Source organism: Zosterops lateralis, assembly GCF_965231275.1.
Source record: "Zosterops lateralis genome assembly, chromosome: 1".
NCBI classification, from domain to species: Eukaryota; Metazoa; Chordata; class Aves; order Passeriformes; family Zosteropidae; genus Zosterops; species Zosterops lateralis.
In genome coordinates this window covers 127,949,091-127,955,462 of record NC_139762.1, presented here as the reverse complement: position 1 = coordinate 127,955,462, position 6,372 = coordinate 127,949,091, and positions in this window count along the sequence as shown.

Genomic DNA, 6,372 nt, shown 5'->3' with positions numbered 1-6,372 from the left:
TCCTGCCTGCTCCTGGGGAGAGGTGAATGAACACCTTGTTTTGCTTTGTTTGCAAGTACAGCTTTTGCTTTGCATGTAGTTATCTCAATCCGTGAGTTTCCTCAGTTTTACCCTTCCACATCTCTCCCTTATCCCATGGAAGGGGAGTGAGTGGGTGTGTGGGCTTAGTTCCTGGCTGGATTTAAACCGCAACAGATCTCCAGACAGTGCATGTGCAACTGGCTGAGGCTTTTCTGCATGGTGCTTGTAAGACCAATCAAGAACTCCTTTAAAATGCTTTCCATTCTTCACTTTCTTCCTTGCTCTTGCCAGCTGTTTCATTTCTCTGGTCTAAGAAACTTGGAAGTCTACAGGGCTTTGTGCACAACCGCAAACCCAGAACAGATAGAAAGACAAGCAGCTGCTGAGGACCAAGTCACCTCCTCTTGTACCTACAAACTGTAGGTTCTGTCACTATTCATGGTCTCTCCTGAATGCCAAACCCTGATTATTATCTTTAACCAGTCCTAAAGGAGTGCAACCATCAGAATAAACCTGAATCTTTTAAATGTCACATTGTGCCTTGAATAACCTGTGGCTGTTAAATCTGTGGTTTTGATTTTCCCAGATAGATTCAAGCTGTCTTTTGCATGAGGACTAGATGCCATAGCAGCAAGCAGCCTGTTTGGCAGCCCAACCTCTGCAGACAGCAGACCCTTTTCTCCTATGCATGAGACTATCAGCATGGTAGAAAAATTAGTTTTCCTTATTTGTGTGTCACATCCCAAAATATTTAGATGGCTGCAAAGGCTGGGTCACCTGCTTCTTGCACTTGCATGGATTCGAGGTCTCTTTTCAATGATGCCTGTGTATCCACTTTGCACAGGACCCCAGCCCAGTGAAAATGTGGAGTATCCCCAAATATTGCCGTTGATACCCCATCTGTTCCCATTGTGTCACTATGTGCTTGATTTATAATTCCCTAAATTAAACCATGCTCTGGCTTGCCCTTCCTCTGGGGTCATCAGTGGTGCTCCAGACCCGAGTATGTTTGTGCCCCACAGAGAGAAGTGAAATTATTCTCATAACTGCTGTTGTCAAAGCAGTATTGCTAGGGCTTTCAAAGCAGGTACAAGAACACATCAGCTGGGCAGTATCAGGACTGGGGCCCCAGCATGCACATGCAATAGGAGTTCACACAATCTTGGGTCAAGCCAAAAGCACTCCTCCAGCTGGGGGCTGTGCAGGGCCTGGGGGAGGCCTGAGCAGGGGTCCAGTGGCATGGCCATGTCACCCAACCAGTCTCTGAAGAACAATTTTCAAGTTGTTGGGGTTTTTTAAATGCAAAAGGAACAGCCAGCTCCATTTCCTCAGAGTGACATCTCTCCATCCCAGCCAAGGGACACTGTCTTTGACAAATGTCCACCACTGGCCAAAACCACTGTAGTTCCATCATTGCTACGTAGATCCAGGTTTCTAAGAGAGATGGCTTATGCAGCCATGTGTGAGTGTGAGAGTGTGTGTGCATGTGTGGGCGTGTATGTCTGCGTGTCTGGCTGTTTATCTGCCTGTCATTCCCTGCTGAGCTGTGAAGCCACTGCCTGACTCAATTGGATGTCAGACGTATAATTAACTACCAATTATTTTCACAAAAATAAAGAAGTAGAGAGAGGAAAAAGAGAAAAAAACCCACCAAACTGTAGAAAAAGTCGCCACAAGAGCTTGGAATTTATCACTCACCAGAGGGTATGCATAGGATAGTGGTTTTCAAAATGTTCCTGCTGCAAAAAGCCTCCAGTTGGCAGTTACTGGTTCCTGAAAGCCACATCAGCCATTAGTAACAGAAAACTCCACAGGAACTCAGCTCTGCTATGTGCATATGGGGATACTTTTAAATAGCTTGTAACCTGACTGGGATTTGGTGGATTTTCACAGGCACAGGAAGAGCCATGTCCAATGCCAAGCTGCAGCAGCAATGTCAGGTCATTCCAAGAGAAAGGTGATAAAACCATCTGCTCTTCCCAGGGTGAGCACTCCAGTGCCTGGCCCAAGGCTCCTCCTGCAAATGGCTAGCCCATTCCACCCATCCCATTTGGTGAAGCCTCAAATGCAGGCTAGAGGTAAATACCCCAAGGACAGTTTAATCTTAAAATAGTTGAAGCTTGGCCATGGTTATCAAGAGCAGAGTGGGTGCCACTGGGGAGGATCAGATGACCTGAGCATTAGCCAGTGCTGCAGCAGGCACTGGGAGCAGAGGCTTCTAGGGAGCCTGGCCCTGTGAAGGGACAGACCTCTCTGGACACAGGGACAGGCATTGGATGGGAAGCTGGGCATGCCTCTGTCACTACTTGTATGTAAAATAGGCCTGTGTCTGCTGTCTGGATTAGGTATGGGTGGTGAAGCACAGCTCCTGTCCATATAGTGAGGGTCTCTGCTGTCCCCTGCAGGATCAGCTGCTCCATCAGGGGCATGACAGCCCAAATGCCAGGGCCACTGCTTATGGGGGGAGCTGGGAAAGAGGAGGGGTCTCCCTGGGAATGGGTGCCATGCTGCAGCATGCAACCTCCTGCTCTGCACAATGAGCCTGAGGAAAATTGGCAAGTGGGATGGGGCAGGATTTGAAATGCATGTGAGCAGTGGGGGGAAGGGGGCTTAAGCAATTATTCGAGGCATGAAGCAATGCAAAAATATTTCTCAAGAAGCCCTAACACACTGCATGCTGCTGAGGCTATTCCTAGGAAAGCAGACACTGAGGCTCTGAGCATAGGCTGCCTGTTGTGCTGTACTGTGCAGGGTGAGGCAGCCAGTGTGCTTGGGACACAGGCAGGCAGTGGCTGCGAGCCTTCTCCCAGAGATCAGTGTGACTTACTGTTGTGGTTTTGAAAGCAAAATGAATGAGAGGCTCTAAGTCAGAGATATAATTTAATAAGAAGAAAGGTAAAAAGGTAAAAGTAAAATAAAATAAATACAATAACACAAAGGATCACTGACAGAGTCAGAATACAACCTGAGCAGGATGGTGGAAGCAGTCCAGGTGAGGTGCTCTTCCTGAAGCAGTGATCCTGTAGAAAGGTCTGGGAGCTCTGGTCCTTTGGGAATCCAGTGGATAAATGCCCACTGCACTGTCCCAAATCCCAGCTTATATCCAGGTGAGAATGCTTGGCTCCTCCCCCTGGGCAGAGCACCTCACAATAGCATGAGAAGTGTGAAATGTGTCCTTGATAGCCCATTAACAGAGATAACCCCTGGAGGGAGTTACCTGTGACTCATGGGCCATTAGCAGGAGACACCCTAGATGTCATTAGCAGAAAACACCCTAAAGGCGTTAATGGGCCATTAGCAGAAAAGGCAGGGGGCTTGGGAAAACACTAGCCCACCTGGTTTCAACAGTTCATGAAGATGGTGATAGAATAAATACTTTGTGTACATCCTACACTGCAACCCAGGACACTTACAGCAACCTGCAGAGGACTCACACTTTGCTACTCAGAGTGGTTTCAGTAGTGGTGTGAAAAATATGTCTGGAGAATTAAAATCCTGGCAGGCTTTGTGCATCTCTATATGCAAATACCAGTTATTAATCTGACACAAAACATGTCATGGTCCGTGGCCTATCAGGCTGTGCTCACAGGAGAAGGGGTGGGGATGAACCCCACAGCTGTTGGGTGGCTGATGGTTGTCCAATTTCATGTAGTGTTCTGCATCCACAGTCTTCCTCCTCAGCTCTGTCACAGACCAGAGGTGAAAAAAGTAACATATTTTTATTGTTGGAAGGCCTGTGCTGTTTGGCTGCAACTGCAAATGTCCTGTCCCCTTGCCAAGAGAAGCTTTGCAAACACACACCAGCCCTCCCAGGATGCTGCTAACAACTGATGCATCATTTGAAGGTCAGATGTGGAAGAGGCTGGTGCATGCAGGAGCCTCCAGTGCCCTGGACACACGGATGGGGACCAAAGCCCAGAACTGTGTTAGTGTTTTTCAAACTCAATTAAACCTAGAAACTCAGCATGCTCCAGACCATCAAGACCACGTAGGAGTGTATGACATTTGAAAATCACACCAGAGCTGAAGATTCTGAGATAAATGCCAGCGGCACTGGAGAAAGCAGTGACACTTACAGCATATACCTAAACAACAGGCAAAGCTAAGTGAAAGAGCAAACATGGGGAATAAGGGGAAAAGAGCCTTCTCTAACTAATCTAGAGGCAGATCTGGGTGAGCCAGCTGGAAAAAACCTCTAGTTCTTTTAGATGATTATTCACATGAGCATCATTTATGAGTTCACACATTCAGCATGACTGAGGAATACTGCAGCTGAAGAGGAGGCATGTGTACACAGTCGTTTTTAATCAGATGCAGCTACTTGATGTATCATGTCTGATAACTGGCCACAGAATTATGGCTGCTAGTTCAGACATGTAACTGCTCTTTCCTCAACTTCTGGGAAAGAGTGACCTGAGACATAAAATCCATGAGGGAAGATGAAGAGTCAAACTCTGATTTAAATTTATGACTAGATGGCACCAGCACTACAAGAGCTGTAACCTTTGATGCTTCTTCTCCAGAGAAAACTAAAAGCAAGTCTGCTCAGCTTGCTGCAGCCTGACGTTCCAGTCACTGGGATTTACAGATTTGCAGAGGCAGACCCTCTGGGTCTTTTCTTTTGACTGCAAGAAGTGGCCTCCCCATTAATGTGTTGGGGGAATTCCACTTTCACACCAAACGTTCCTTGTGGCATCTTCAGCAGAGCTCAGTTGGGCTGGGAGCTCCTTCAGATGGAAATATGACACTGATGGGCACCGCTTTCAAGGGTGAGGATATGTGGGCAGAGTTATCCATGAATAGAGAATAAAACCTTAGAAGAGTTGCTTTCCATAATTCATAATGGATTTCATGACTTGTATTGCTCCATGGAAGCTAAAAACCCAGCTGCAGACTGCATCCAACTGCCTCTGGTTTGAGCTCAGCCAGGGGAGAGGATGGCTGGAGCATCCTTGTCCCTCCCATTCCATGGAGTTTGAGAGCGGGACAGAGGGAGAGCTGTATGGGCCGCTGCTAGAAGCTTGGATGCAGTCTCTTTCCATGACAGTGGGAGAAGTCTGTGATAAGTGCATTTTCACAGTTGACAGCAGCTCAAATCAAATTTCACCACCCTTTTACCTTGAGCGATTTAGTCATCCTGAAGTGTTGTGCTAACACAACCTGCTGCCAGCAGGCAGCTCCTCCTCCCTTTTCCCAGTGGGGAGAAAGACATTACAGCCATTGGTCTTTACATTCCCCTAAAAATGCTCCTTTCTCCACCATGGCTAGACCTATTCAAAGATGCCATTTTCATGAATTGTAAGGGCATCTGTGGACAGCAGGGAGAAGGAACTCTGCAGACCTGAGATATTCTAGAAACACATGGTTTTATTGCAAGGGTCATGGGTAAAAAGGGCTTTGCCTTCAGCCACCAGCCTCGACTGAAGGGAAGCCCCAAAGAGAGAGGGAGAGAGAGAGGGGGTATGAGGTAAGGGAGATAGCAGGGGTAAGGGAGCTAAGAGAGCTAAGAGAGCTAAGAGGGCTAAGAGCCGTAAGAGAGCTGGGGCAGTAAGAGAGCAAGGACCTTGTTACAATACATTATATCTCTTTTTGTTTTGAATATTCGAATTTACAGTGACCAACCGGCGTGAGATACAAAACCTACAAACTTTGCATGCAGCCTATGAGAACTACTATATTACTATATCATCCTATATTCTAAACTATAAAGACTACCTTTCTTAGCTACCTTTTCCCTGATAGCTTGTCAGGGCTACACCCTTGGGTCCTTTTGTTTTCTATCCCTCAACCTATCTCCAGCTAATCACCGTTTTCCTGCCTGCCATGATCACATCTCAAAGCTGGCTTTCATTTATATTTCACTCACAGGTTTTATATCTTTAATATTTCTTGCCAGGCAATCATATTTGTAAGCTTTTCCTGTATCATTTTTCCCAACAATGAATGTAGCACTACGGCAGTGAGGGAACAGGGATGGATGGGGTTGGACCAAAGGGCTCCAAAAGAGACTTCAGGAGAGCATGATGGGGCTGGGGCCCAGGCAGGGCCGAAATTCCAGCCTGGCTGGCCAACAGAGCTCACAGCACATTGGTCCCTTCTTCCAGCACCTCTGCCAGGGACACAAGGTGGGAAGCTGCAGTACTGGAGGCAGGAGATCGCTGTGTCTGCAGCTCGTGGAGGTTGTACCTGATCTAAGAGCTCCCTGGGGCAGCACCAGTGGAGCAATGACTGCAGAGAGCCCTCTGTGACCACAGGTATGTCAGGGTAACTATAGGAGGTTGTTTTACGTCATCTGTGAGTCTGACCCAACTTATTTACCAGGCTCTAAAATACTCGGTCTCTGCACTGCAA